Source organism: Callorhinchus milii, unplaced genomic scaffold, assembly GCF_018977255.1.
Source record: "Callorhinchus milii isolate IMCB2004 unplaced genomic scaffold, IMCB_Cmil_1.0 Scaffold10, whole genome shotgun sequence".
In the NCBI taxonomy this organism is placed as follows: Eukaryota; Metazoa; Chordata; class Chondrichthyes; order Chimaeriformes; family Callorhinchidae; genus Callorhinchus; species Callorhinchus milii.
This window is the reverse complement of record NW_024704751.1, coordinates 20,360,857-20,376,232: the sequence shown is the minus strand read 5'-3', so window position 1 is coordinate 20,376,232 and position 15,376 is coordinate 20,360,857. Positions and strand designations below refer to the sequence as shown.

Sequence of the window (15,376 nt, the reverse complement as noted above, 5' to 3'; positions counted from 1 at the left end):
ATTAAATTGTGTAGCTTTCCAGTGGTTGCTTATATTTATATATCGCGTGAAGAGTGCTTTAATAACAATAATCCTTGCATTTAATACAGCGCCTTATCACGTCTTCGAGATGTCTCAAAGGGCTTCACAGAATATAAAATGATTGACTGTATATTTTGTGGGCTTTATAAATGCAAGTTGTTATTGTTGTTTGCAAGTTCTTTTATAATATATATATAATATATATACAATCAAACAGCACCTTTCAACTCAGGAGGGCATTTCAAAGTGTCTCACAACGTTCACTGCAAAGTGGAGTGACAGTGTATTTTGTAGGTGCACACATCAGCCAAGTCGTGCAGAGCAATATCCCACAAACAGACATGAAGCGAATGACCATTCTTTTTTTATCTGGGGGTTTGTTGGCCAGGATACCGGGAGAGAATGACGGGGAAGGGAAAGATAACCGTAACTGCCGTCTCTTCTCTTTTCGTATAGTGCTGCAGGAACTTCAACATTCAACTGAACAGGCACAGATGGAGCCTTGGTGTAACGTCTCATCCAAAGGAATTGTTCCAAAGAATGAGAGATTGCGATCAGCAAGTGAAGGCAACAGTCAGGAGAGAAAAATGCAATCTGAAGGTTCCAAAGAAAGCATAGGAGAATGGTCGATAACCATGTCCTCCTTTCTCTCTCCCATCACTGTTCCTCCCTATTCTGTTTTCTTGCATGAAGCACCATCTCCAGGTGAAAGGACAAATTCACCTGGAGATGGTGACCACAGGCCTCTGGCAACACTCCCCCACCGTGCTGTACTGGGAAGAATGTGCAGTGGCACATAACTGAGGTATGGTAACTGAGAGCAAGTCTATCAGGAAAGTGAGGTTTCCAAGCTTGAGTTGTTGGGCAGTTCATCTCAGGTTCAATATTCTCCACATCATCATTCAGGAGGTGTTGGGACCAGTGACTTTTACAATTAAGATTCACCAAGTTACTTGGCAATTTTACATTTGCCATTAAACAGGCAGTGATATATGATTCAGTTTAGAGCTTACCAGCACGGCTGCACCTTGGACCAAAGGTTTATAGGAAGAACTCCTGCAGGCACAACATGCAGGACGTGACCTGATGTCCCAGAGGTAGAAACCAATAGCCATTTTTTTTTGCATGCACCAATACAGCACTAGGGGCTGACCAAGTTACCACCTTATAACAAACGTCCGAGATCACCATCAACAGAAAATAATGAAAATAATAATCCTTGCATTTGATATAGCGTCTTATCACATCATTGTGACGTCTCAAAGAGCTTCACAGAATATACTGTAGTGTGGAATGACAATGTATTTTGAGGAAGAAACGCACAGCAGCGTCCCACAAACAGTTGTGGATTGAGTGATCACATTTTATTTTGAGGAACTCTTCTCCTCTCCCCCTGCGAGTGGGATTGCAGGAATCTGGGGCTTAGTGTGAGCTGGTTTTAAGGCATAAATCCACAGTGTCTTAATCTGAGCCTTTCAAGCGCTGTGTGGGGAGGCTGGGTTGTATTGTTGCCATCTACAGACTGTGGTGGCCGACTTTGGAGCTAAATGGAGGAAAGAACAAATGAAAGGTCATGATTCAAGCTGAAAGCTCTGGTTTCTGAGGCAGGAGGCCAAGTTAGTAAATCCGAGGCCACCCACCCACCCCGCACCCCTGCTCCTCAGAAACAGTTCCCCTTCCAACCACAAACACTACTCTCATAACTAAGGCACAAAAGTTATCAATGGAGGCTCATCGTTGAGCTGAGCTGACGGTCGAGCTCTGAGATGGGGCACAAGTTTCCCTCACTGGCTCGCTGTCTGCACAGGAACCCTGCCTGGGATTCCGAAAATTCAAGGATGTTCCTAACACTCTCCCGAGGAGGGAAAGTATTAGGAGTATCCTTTTTTTTCAGAATATGGAAACATCTTAATACAGTTCAATTAACACTACAAAACTCCCCCAGCGCTGCACCAAAAGTCTCGACAGCGCAGCTTGATGTAAATAAGTCACATAAAGTAGTTTGAAAACCAAACTTGCTGTTGGCACAAACGACTCAGTGCAAAAAGAACACTGTGTGCAGCAAGTCTGAAGCAATCAAGAGCCTTTAACAGTGCTGAGCTGCCAGCCTGACAGATTCACAAATACAGGGCAGCAATTTTGACCACAAAGCAGAACAAATCAAATCAAATGCAAAACGGGCTCACGACTCAACATCTATCAAAAAATAAATAACCTCACCCGTTACTGGCAGCATCATCACATCGTAAATCAATCCACTGAGGGAAAAAACTATCTCCATCAACTTAACAAATACAAAGGACATCTTGCGCACAGGAATATTTGGTCAATAATAAAATAAAATCCACATTTTCTAACCCTGAATTTATGTCACACTTTTAAAATGCTGTGTAAACAGCTTTAATTGCCTTAAACTCTGGAACCTCTTTACAAGAGACTGAGATAATACATTCAGGAGTGAGGCAGCATATTGCGTTTTGTGGTGGGGGAGGGGGTTCATCCCTAAATTCAGTCAATATACAGTTTATTTTAATTTAAAAAAGCTATAAAGAATGCAAATGAGATCCACATGATGTGTGTGGAAGGAAGGCCTCCAAAATACAGTCACTACACTTTACAGTAAAATCCATTGAAGCACTTTTGAGACAGTCTCCCGTTGTAAAAGGTACTCCATCAAGTGCCAGGGCTATGATATGTAATAATCCTTACATTTGATATTGCGCCTTATCACATCTTTGAGACGTCTCAAAGTGCTTCACAGAATATATTGCAACGTGAATTGACGGTATCTTTTTGTGGACAAAACGTGGCAGCCAATTGCGCACAACAGTGTCCCACAAACAGTTTTAGAGTTTATAAAGATATATTCCTTCCTTGCAAAATATAAGAGGATCAATTTGTTCCCAGCAAACTCACTTTGTGTCAGCTGAGGATGCTGTATTCCCTCGTTTGGCTTTTCCCTGACAGACTCGCAGCCATGTGAAGCCAATGACCATTGAACTGAGCATCAAACGGGATTTCTGCTGCAGGGCAGTTACCTGGAAAGTCATTGGTAATTGGAACCCTCAAGTGTAACAAAAGATAGAACAAAAAATATACATGCCCAATGACTCGGTCATTTCCCCAAACCCAAATACCTACTGGGGGCTGGTATTCAGCAGCAAGCAATAATCAGCCTTGCTTCACATGGTAGCATGCTTTGGTCTCCCGAGTCAGAACATTGTGGGTTCAACCTCCACGTTAGGATTTTGAGCTTATATATATAGGCTGACACTAAAATACAGTGGCCGTGGATGCACTGAATTGTCCGAGGTGCCATCCTTCAGATGAGACATTAAACTGGGTCTTGTCTGCCTGTCCAGGGGGGACATTGTGGCACTATTCAAAAACAGGAGTTTTTCCTGGTATCCTGACTAACAGTCTCATGGATAAAATTGGGCATTCACTTTATGACGGTTTGCTGTGCGCAAATTGTCTGCTTGCATCACCTACAAAATGCAGTCACTACAATTTTCAGTAAATCCTGTGAAGTGTTTTGAGATGCCCTTTGATGTGAAAAGCGCTATATCAAATGCAAACATTATCAATAAATAGTTCTTGCAATTGGTACTGCTGTTATAACATAGAATCATAGAATTATACATTACAGAAGGAGGCCATTCGGCCCAACGTGTCTGTGTCGGCTCTTTGAAAAGTGCTTCCAAATCAACCCCACACCCCCGCTCTCTCCCCATAGCTCTGCAAACTTGTCCTCCCCAAATAATTATCTACTTCTCTCTTAAAAGTTGTTATCGAATCGGCTTCCACCAGCCTTTCAGCCAATGCATTCCAGATCTGAACAACTCGCTGTGTGAAAACATTTCTCCTCCCCTCTCCTGTTTCTTTTAACTATTTTAAATCAGTGTCCTCGGGTCACCGACCCACCCGCCAGTGGGAATAGTTTCTCCATGTTCACCCTATCGAATCCCCTCATAATTTTGAAAACTTCTATAACCATCTCTGCTCCAAGAAGAAGAATCCTCGCTTCTCTACCTCTCCTGATAACTGAAGCCCCTCATTCCTGGTACCATCCTGGGAAATCTCCTTTGCATCCTCTCCAATGCCTTGACATCCTTCCTAAAGTGTGGGGCCCAGAACTGAACCCAGTCTCGAGCTGAGGCCTAACCAGTGTTTTATAAATGTTCATCAAGTGCTTACTTCACAAATAACTGCTGCCTCATGTCACAACTGTATTAATAGGCCAAAACAACAGCCAATTTGATTAGTCAGTGTCCCTAACCAACCATGAAGCGAAAGAGTAATTTATCTGAAGGATTGCTAGCCAGCATACCCGGTGAGAAACTTGTTATATTTTTGAACAGGGTTTAAAGTTCTACTGAACAGGCCAATGGGACCTGGATTTAATGGGTCACTTGAAGGATGGCACCACCACCAATGCAGCGCGAGAGCACACTGCACTAGAGTGTTGGCCTAAGCGTGGGCTGGAGCCTGCAGCTGGCTGACCCAGACAAGGAGAGAGTTCTACCAACTGAGCTCAACTGACATCTAAGAGCTACAATTAGGTCGTAACTCAGTGTATCTGGTGGCTCTGTGTATCATTGGCTAAAACACTTTATTGGTGAAAAAAAATAACTTGAATTTTTAATGCAATGTTATGCAAACTTTGCACACCAGTCCCTTAACAGTGAATCTCTTCCTTCAGCACATGTTTGACAGAGATGCTTTTTTGGAATAGAAGACTTGCCCTCGAAACGTACAGCAGCTCATGATGCTGTGTGTAGCAGTTGGAAAACACTTGTCTATTTCTACCAAAATGAATGGATTGTGGTTGATTTCATGTGGATTTTGCATGGACACCTGTGGCATCATCTCCCCATTTTTCCTAATGGAGCTTGACAACCCTGACAACTGACTGAGTCTTTCTCGGTTAAACAGATGGAATTACAGAAAAGCACATCGGCTCCAAACCATCCTTTGAACGTTTACCGCAACAAGATTTTATATTCTACTCCTTTAAATAATTGTCGAGTCTGCGTTTGCAATGACGCTGTATGAGAAGCGGGGTTACACTGTGAAATTGGGCCTTTACTATTTCCCCCCTCCCCTTCCCTCCCTCCCTCCCCTCTAACATCAATCAACATCTCCAGAAACTGACAGTCTTGGGTTTAAATTCCCTTTGCCTACTGCATACAGTTAAGAAAGCTAATAGAAGCCATCAAGTGTCAACAACTCATTACTTTTTATTTATATTCATTAACGATCCAAAATTCAAATGCATTTTTCAAGTCTGGTTGTACAATTAGAGTTGTGCTCCAATGATGACCCAGTCAGTGATGACCCAGTCAGTCGGTGATCGGAGAGAGGTAACCCCACTGCACTCTGAGGATGTGAAAATCTGGGGGACACAGCCCCAGAAGGGATGTTCAAAAGGGAGTTTGGTCAGATCAGCACTATAATATCCTACATGAAGGGCACTACATAAAGCCAAGTTGTTGTTATAGTAGCTTTTCAGCAAATAGGGAGTACTTTGAGATGATGAGACAAATAATAATAATCCTTGCATTACAGCACCTTATCATGACGTTGAAACGTTTCAAGGCGCTTGTTTTTTTTGAAAAGATTCTTACTCCTGGAAAGCAATCCACCAATCGCCTGACAACCGAGTTCCTACTTACTACGAGGTAAAGAACAACAACAACGACAATATTACACTTGTGGTGTGTGGAGTAAGAAAACTTGCCTAAGGTTTTGCCCTGCCCTAGAATCGAACCCGGGTCCTCTCGCTTGTGAGGCGAGTGCTCCAATCAATAGCTAAAGGACTCTTCACCAGGGAATAAATAGGGAGTCAGGAAGATGATGAGCTTTGAGATGATAGACAAATAAAGCGCTTCAAAGTAGAATGAATTGACTGTATTTTGTGTGAGACAAATATATAAGGAAATCTTTGCAGGTGGCAGGACAGGGAGATAAAGCTGTTAAAAAAGCATCCGGGATACGAGGCTTTATAAATAGGGGCACAGAGTACACAAGTCAGGAAGTTATGATGAACCTTTATATAAAACACTGGTTAGGCCTCAGCTCGAGACTGGGTTCAGTTCTGGGCCCCACACTTTACGAAGGATGTCAAGGCATTGGAGAGGATGCAAAGGAGATTTCCCAGAATGGTACCAGGAATGAGGGGCTTCAGTTATCAGGAGAGGTAGAGAAGCGAGGATTATTGTCCTTGGAGCAGCGAAGGTTAAGAGGAGACTTAATAGAAGTTTTCAAAATTATGAGGCGATTTGATAGGGTGAACAAAGAGAAACTATTCCACTGGCGGGTGGGTCGGTAACCCGAGGACACCGACTTGAAATAGTTGTTAAAAGAAACAGAGGGCAGTTCAGAATTTTTTTTACATAGCAAATTGTTGGGATCTGGAATGCATTGCCTGAAAGGCTGGTGGAAGCTGATTCGATAACAACTTTTAAGAGAGTAGATAATTATTTGGGGAGGACAAGTTTGCAGAGCTATGGGGAGAGAGCGGGGGAGTGGGGTTGATTTGGAAGCTCTTTTCAAAGAGCCATCACAGACACAATGGGCCGAATGGCCTCCTTCTGTGCTGTAAAATTCTATGATTCTATGAAATAATAATCCTTATGTTCGACATAATGCCTTTTGTATTGGGAGGATGTCTCAAAGACCGAGTTCCAGAAATAAAAAAACATTTGTGCTGGGTTTTATTTCAAATCAAGCTAAATCCCCCTGAAATCTACCTCTTATAATAATTTTATTGCATCTCATAAATTAATTTTAAAAATTGAATTTTCTGAGCATTGTTATCAAATATTTTATTGATTTTGTACTCATCTAGGCAGTTCATCAATTAAAACCCATTTCAGTGATTGTGATTGTTCCAGCATGAGATATTAAACCTATGAAATATTAACATAGCTGCAGCAACAAAATGAGAAATTAAGGGAGATTCAAAGCAGCAATTATTGTCTAATAATAAAAATAAAAGATAATTCTAGCATTTGTTACAGCAACTTTAATGTCTCAAAGCATTTCACGTGATATACTGTGAAGTGCAGTGACTGTGTATCTTGCAGGAAAACAAGGCAGCCCATTTGCTCAGCGACGTCCCACAAACAGCCATGAAGTGAATGACCAATTTTATTTAGCAGGTTATATATAAGTTATTATAAATAAATATACAGTTGGTCCAGTGACGTGATGTGCGAGTTGTACAGAGAAACGAACACAACTCATTTTCTTTTGGTAAAACACAGATCTCTGACGCGAGCTCCCCTTCAGAGACTTGATGGGGGAGGTGGGGGCAGGGAGAGAGGGGGGGCTTCATTCGTAGGGAAGAATTTAGGAGGGAAGGGATTAAAATGTTTGCTATTTGGATGCATAAATACATGATTGATATTTGCCTCAATCCCTCTGCCCCTCTCCATGCCAAAATCAGTGGCCAATAGAAGCTTGAAAGGGGGTGGGGATGAGGATAGGGTGAGGAAGCGCAATTGAATGTGTAAACAAAACGCAAAATACTGCAGATGTTGGAAATCTAAAACAAAAACAGAAGTCGCTGGGAACACTCAGCAGGTCAGGCAGCATCTATGGATAGTGGAAAGCCAGTCAACATTTCGGGTCCACGATCCTTTGTTGAATGTGTGTCTGTCTGGTGCAGTGGTAGTGCTCGTCTCCGAGTCAGAAGGTTGTGGGTTCAAGCCCCACATCGGGACTTGGAATCACATAGTCTAAGATGTCACGTCACACAGTGTCACACACTGGGGGTGCACTGCATTGTCGGAGGTGTCACCCTTCGGATGAGAAGTTAAACCGAGGTCCCGTCTACCTGTTCAGGTGGATGTTAAAAATCCCACAATATTTTTCGAAAAGAGGACGGAGTTTCTTCCGGTGTAATGGCCAAAAATTGTTTCTATTTTATACAAATAAAGTCAAACATCATCACAATGTTTGTTGCAATGCCCTCATCTCATTGTCATTTGACATTCTGGAAGGAGATGGTTACTTTGCACCACAATTATAAAATTATAATTTTTTTTAAAAATGGCTGTTTGTGATACGTTGCTGGGCCGATGTGTTTCACCCACAAAGTACACAGTCACTACACTTTACAGTATCTCCTGTGAAGGTGCTTTGAGACGTCTCGATGACGTGAAAGGTGCTATATTCAAATGGAAGGATTATTATTATTATTATTAAAGCTTGTTGTGAGGGCCGTGGCAGACTTGATGGGCCAAATGGCCTCCTTCTACGCTGTAAATTTCTGTCATTTTATGTTTCTGAGAAGCGGAGAAGCAAAAAAAAGGAGAGAAGATGGCGATGAAGAGATCAGAATCACAGGACCAGAAGTGGGGGCAACTCACCTGTGAGGTAGGAAAAGCACTGACTGCCCATTACATTGGCTGAGCACTCGATCACACATCACCAAATATTCTCACAGCACTCGTGGGGAACATATTGCTGCTGAGAAACATCACACACCCTGCACAATTCATATTATATGAAACACAATGTCCTCTTCTCATTGTCGTTTGACATTATCGAGTCATACATACATGGAGCCGAGAGCCCAGAGTGAGCTACGTCCGGAGTGAGGCAAGGCCAGAGTGTGAGGGAATTTAGTGAGAGTGGGAATTAGGTGCAGATGGGGAAGTGGGGGCAGGCTATATATCTTTGTATCTATATAAAGTTTGTGAAGATGGTGTGGTAGGTAAACTGCGAGGTCTGTCACATGTGGGAGTCAATGGAGGGCGCCTTAAGTCCGGGCGACTTCGTCTGCCACAAGTGTCTGGAAATCAGAGAGCTCCAGCTGAGAGTAGCTGAGCTGGAGTCTCAGGTGGAGACGCTGCGCAGCATTAGGGATGGAGAAAACTTCCTGGACAGCTTTATCCTGGAGCCGGACACTCCCCTGAGTCCCAAGGAAGAAGAATGTAGCAGCGACGGACATGACTGGGTGACAGTCAGGCGGGCAGGCAAGCGTTCCCGAAAGAGAGGGGCTGAAGAATTCCAGACTTTAGCCTTGTCTGACAGGTATGAAATATTGGCAACCTGTGTGGACAAGGAAATCTGCGAGGAAGACGGGCAAACTGACCCCAACACTCCTGTGCAGGAGGTTAAAAATGTAATTCTTAGTGGGGATGAGACAGTCGGGAAGACTGATACAGTTTTCTGTAGCGGTAGCAGGGAGACAAGAAGAAGTTTTCTTCCTAAGGCCAGGATGAAGGATTTATCTCCGGGCTGGAGATAAATTTGAGGCATGAGGGAGAGGATCCAATCGTAATGGTACATATAGGGACCAATGACATCGGTAGGACCAGTAGGGACGAATTAAGGCGTGAGTTCCGGGAATTGGGAATTAAACTAAGGAATAGAACTTCCAAAGTGATGATATCGGGACTGTTACCTGAGCCAGGAGCTAATTGGTACAGGCAAAAGAAGATCATAGATCTGAATGCCGGGCTAAAAGAGTGGTGCGGAGAGCAGGAATTCCAATTCATGGGCCACTGGCACGAGTATTGGGGAAGATGGGAGCTTTTCCAAAGGAATGGGCTCCACCTAAATAGGGCTGGGACAAATGTCCTGGCTACGCGAATAAATAGGGAGGTAGAAAGGGCTTTAAACTACTAAGGGGGGGGGGGGGGGTAAAAACATAGTAAAGTATAGTCCACCACAGTTAAACTTGAGATCAACAAAAGCAAGAGAGCAGATTAACAAGGGAGAAGAGCAAAGTGTGTCAAGCCGGGAAAGGAAGTACAGTGATAGAGTGCTGGTGAATAGGGTTAATAGCCGGAAGTCAGAATTAAGGGCACTATATCTGAATGCACGAAGCATTCGTAACAAGATAGATGAATTAGTTGCACAAATAGAGACAAACCGGTATGATCTAGTAGCCATCACCGAGACATGGTTACAGGGTGATCAGGGATGGGAACTGAATATTCCCGGCTACGTGGTATATAGGAAAGATAGGCGATGTGGTAAACGAGGAGGGGGAGTGGCCCTGCTAATAAAGGATGGGATAAAAACAGTAGAGAGGAAAGATTTTAAATCTGAAAAGCAAGATGTAGAGTCAGTATGGGTAGAGATACGTAACTTCAAGGGGCAGAAAACTATAGTGGGAGTAGTTTATAGACCCCCAAACAGTGGTCAAAGTATCGCTCAAGGTATAAATCAAGAGATTAGTGGAGCATGTAGCAAAGGAAAGACACTAATTGTGGGTGATTTTAACCTGCACATAGACTGGGACAACCAAATTGGGAAAGGTAACATAGAAGAGGAGTTTATAGAATGTATTAGAGATAATTTTCTAGATCAATATGCTGAGGAGCCGACCAGGGAACAAGCCATATTAGACCTTGTTTTGTGTAATGAAACAGGGCTGATCAGCAAACTGGAACTTAAGGCTCCTCGAGGGCAAAGCGATCATAATATGATGGAATTTAGCGTTAAGTTAGAGAGGGAAGTAGTTAAGTCTGAAGCAAAAGTCTTCAATTTAAATCGAGCCAACTTTGCTGGTATGAGAGAGGATTTAGCCAGAATAAACTGGGAGACTAAACTTAAAGATTTGACGGTAGACCAGCAATGGCGGACATTCCAGGAGATAGTGCAAAATTCCCAACGAGCACATATTCCTTTGAGAATGCCATGGGAAAGGTGGTGCAGCCGTGGCTAACGAGAGCAGTTAGGGAAAGTATCAAATCAAAAGAAAAAGCCTATAAAACAGCGAAGATGAGTAGTAAACCCGAGGATTGGGAGAACTTTAGGGAACAACAGAGGAGGACCAAAAAATTGATCAAGAGGGAGAAAATAGATTACGAGGGCAAACTAGCAAAGAACATAAAAACAGACTCCAAGAGTTTTTACAAATATATAAAGAGGAAAAGGCTAGCGAGGGTGAATGTGGGTCCATTACAGGCAGAGACCGGAGGAATTATAATAGGGGACAAAGACATGGCAGAGTCATTAAACAAGTATTTTTCTACAGTCTTCACCGTAGAAGACACTGGAAACATACCAAAAATAGAGGACCAAGAAGACAATGTTAGCGAGCATCTTAGGGAGATTAACATTAGTAAAGAGATGGTTCTAGGTAAATTGTCGGGTCTTAAAACCGATAAATCCCCTGGACCGGATGGCCTGCATCCGAGAGTTTTAAAGGAGGTGGCATAATCTTCCAAAAGTCTGTGGATACTGGAAAAGTTCCCATTGATTGGAAGATTGCAAACGTAACTCCACTATTTAAGAAGGGTGGGAGAGAAAATAGGGAAGACGTCAGTTGTAGGGAAAATTCTTGAGTCCTTAATAAAAGACGTAGTTATGGGATACCTGGAAGACCATAAAAAGATTAGGCAGAGTCAACATGGCTTTACAAAAGGGAAGTCATGCTTGACTAACCTTTTAGAATTTTTTGAGGATGTATCCAGCAGGTTGGATAAGGGGGAACCAGTAGATGTGGTATATTTGGATTTTAGGAAGGCATTTGACAAGGTGCCACACAAAAGGCTGTTACTCAAGATCAAGGCCCACGGGATTAATGGGAAAATATTAACATGGATAGAAGAGTGGCTATCGGGTAGAAAGCAGAGAGTAGTGATAAACGGATCATTCTCGAATTGGCAGGAGATGTAACTAGTGGAGTGCCACAAGGATCAGTGCTTGGGCCTCAGCTATTTACCATTTACATCAATGATCTGGACGAGGACATTGAATGTAATGTGTCTAAATTCGCGGATGATACTAAACTAGGCAGCAGAGTGAGCTCTCAGGATGATGCAAAAAGATTGCAACGAGATATAGATAGGCGCGGGGAGTGGGCAAGTAGGTGGCAGATGGAATTCAATGTTAGCAAGTGTGAAATTATTCACCTCGGTAGCAAGAATAAAAGAACAGATTATTTTCTGGAAGGGGAGAAGTTAGATAGAGTTAGTATTCAAAGGGATTTGGGTGTCCTTGTACACCAGTCCCAAAAAGTTAGTTTGCAGGTGCAGCAGCAACTAAGAAGGCGAACGGCAGTTAGCGTTCATTTCGAAAGGTTTAGAATATAAGAGTAGGGAAGTCTTGCTGCAACTGTATAGGGCTTTGGTGAGACCGCACCTGGAGTATTGTGTGCAGTTTTGGTCTCCTTATTTAAAAAAGGACATACTTGCCCCCGAGAGGGTGCAGCGTAGATTCACTCGGTTAGTTCCTGGGATGAGGGGACTGACCTATGAGGATAGGCTGAATAAACTAGGGCTGTATTCTCTGGAGTACAGAAGAATTAGGGGGGATCTTATTGAAACTTATAAGATTCTTAAAGGACTGATAAAGTAGACACAGAGGGACTGTTTCCCCTGGAGGAGAATCTATAACCAGAGGTCACAGTTTTAAAATTAAGGTTCAGCCTTTTAGAACAGAGTTGAGGAAACATTTCTTCACTCAGAGGGTAGTGAACTTATGGAATTCACTCCCCAGAAGGCTGTAGATGCTCAGTCCTTGAACATTTTCAAGGCTGAGACTGATAGATTCTTGAAAAATAGAGGGATTAGGGGATATGGGGATAGGGCAGGTAATCAGAGTTAGGTGAGAAGATCAGCCATGATCTTATTGAATGGCGGAGCAGGCACGAAGGGCCGAATGGCCTACTCCTGCTCCTAATTCTTATGTTCTTATGTTTTTATTATGGCTCAAAATGGTCACTTTGTACCCAACGAACAACAACAGTTTTTATGGGGCTGATATTAAATGTCTGACATCGTCACCGGCAACAGACGGGGCTACCACCTGCTCACAATGAGTGTTCCATTCAACTATTTATCACAACAAGATTAATACAGCTTTTAACATTAAACAGTTTAGTGACAGAGCCATAGAAACTTACAGCATTGAAGTAGGCCACTCGGCCCAGTGTGTCTGCTGTCCTGAAGGCAATCCTGTCAGTGCCATTTTATTACAAATAAAAGTGCAATAAAATGATGGCCCAGCAGTGAGGAGGTTGGCTTTATATCAATATCCTCTTGTGCGTGCTGATCACTGTGAAACCAATAGTTTGGCTCACTGTTGAACACAGGCGTCAAATCAGACTGAACAGTCCAACAACAACAACTTGCATTTATACACTACCCTTCATGCAGGGTAGCGCCCCAGAGCACTTAACAATGGTGGAGCACTGACAAGGACGCTGGGCCGTGAGGAGAGGGAGATGACCACAGACACGGTCTAAGAGGAGAGTCTTCAGGAACGACCTGAAGATGGGGAAGGAAGGGGCAAGGCAGAGTATTCCAGAGTTCTGGGTCATAGTGGCTGAAAGTGTGGCCATTGATGGTGGAACGGAAGGCACGAGGGACATGCAGAAGGTTGGACATTAACACTAACAGATACGCAGAAGACAACAACATTTACAGCAACAATAACAAACAGGAAATAAATCCCATTTAAAACCTAACTATTCATTGCGATCATGAGCAGAAGATACAAATATGATTTGAGAACAAAACAAATGTTTGAAGACAAAATCTCCATAAACGCGACCAAATTATCACCAGACAAATTGTGGCAAAGAGTTGGGGATAACTGCAAAGCCTCTGTATTTAGTTTGATTTTGTTTGATTGTGTTTGAACAATGAAGCGCTCATGACATCATTTTAAAGTACCCTCTTGACAGAATCATTGAGTCCTGCGGTGTGAGGGAATTGAATTAACATTTAGAGTTGAAACTGATCTTTCCCCGGTTGGAGATGTTATCTGCATTAATAAGAATCTAGTTCTCTCACAGTCAGGTTCAATGATTTATTACCATCAATTTTCCCCGATGTTGTCAGCTCTGACACGCAGGAAACTAATGCGAAAGAATAAATGGATGCTAATAATAATTCTTTGCAATTATCTGACTTTTAAAATAATGCTGACGGCAAAAGCAAAAACTCCGTCCTTCTTAACAAAAGAGAAAATGATGTGAACGCTCTCATTCATCAGCTGGTGAGCGTGGGGTGTGCTGGCAGCAGTGATCTGTTCAACCGTCTCGTTCACTCTCGCTCTTCTCGGGAAAAAACATTTTCTTGAAATTATCCCACACCTCACCCCACCCTTCATCCCCTCTCCCCTCCACCCTCCTTCCATCCAGCCCCACGCCCACCCTCCACTCCACCCCTAATCCCCTCGCCACCCCCACACCCTCCCTCCATCCAGCCCCCCATTCCCCACCCACCACTTCAGCCCACCCTCCTGTGCTGCCTGTTCTCACCGGTTGTGCATCTCAGTTAGTTGGTGTTCAGCAGTTTGCACAGGAACATGTTGGCAGAGCGATCTCCAGCCTCAAATATTTGATTTCAAAACTAATTAGTTAGTACAGCCTTGAATCCGCATAATTCATCAAACTCACAATCTCCCTGTTTTCGCAGAAGCAACATGAAACCGGATAAGTGCAACTTTTCAGAAGCCACACAGTCAAAAGAGAAAGCTGTGTCACACTCGCTAATCTCCCCACCCTTCCTCACCCCAAACGATGCCCCATATTTACCATCCCATCCCCCCAATCCCAGATGAACTCCCAACATTCACACTCCCATGCAACACCCCCGAAACTTTTCCCCACGACATTTGCCATCCCTACACACTCATCTCTTCTCACCCACCACGGATAATCTGCACTGAATAAATATCGAGTCATTTTCTACAGGAATAAAGCATTAACTGAGTGAGCTGACGCCCAACAGAGCAGAACAGAACTGAGGAGCCAATATCAGAGCAGAATAGCGCTGTATATCTGACACAAATGAGACCCATCTCCAGTTTGATGGGCACTGGTATTTACAGAGCACTGAACGACACAAGACCTGCATCCTACACAGCGAGCGTAGCTTCATGAAACACTCAGCCTGGACTATGGTCACTGTCAGACAAGTGCATCTACACTCTTGTCCTTTGGATGACATGAAATTCAGGACATGGCTGTGCAACACACAAATATCATCTCCACATCTCAGCCTAGTCTCTGGTCTGCGTCAGACATTTTACGTCATTAACTCGAGTGAGGACTGTTCGTGTAACTTCCTGTGTGAGGAGACAACGTTCTGGAGTCCGGGGGAGGAGGATACCTTGTGAAGTTGGAATGTTTTTTGTGCTAACAATAAATGTCAAGGCAATCAAAGCTGTTGTTCTGAAATCCAGTGACCTCGAGAATCTCAACCCAGGTCGTTTCCAAGAGGAGCAAATACCCTTGAATATCTGATAGGAAAGCAAATATCTGAAGTCTGAATGTAAGCCTTACTGTCCACGTCCACATCCTTGTTTCACCCACACCCCCACCCAGACCCACCCACACTCCCACCCAGGCCCATCCCCCCCACACCCGTACCCAAACCCACCC

At 43.4% G+C, this 15,376-nt stretch overlaps 1 protein-coding gene across 1 annotated transcript in view; it reads right to left on the bottom strand.

Annotated features, from left to right (window-relative positions):
* csmd2 (CUB and Sushi multiple domains 2) overlaps positions 1–15,376 on the bottom strand; it is a 696,667-nt gene that overhangs the window by 534,404 nt on the left and 146,887 nt on the right. The window lies entirely within an intron of this gene.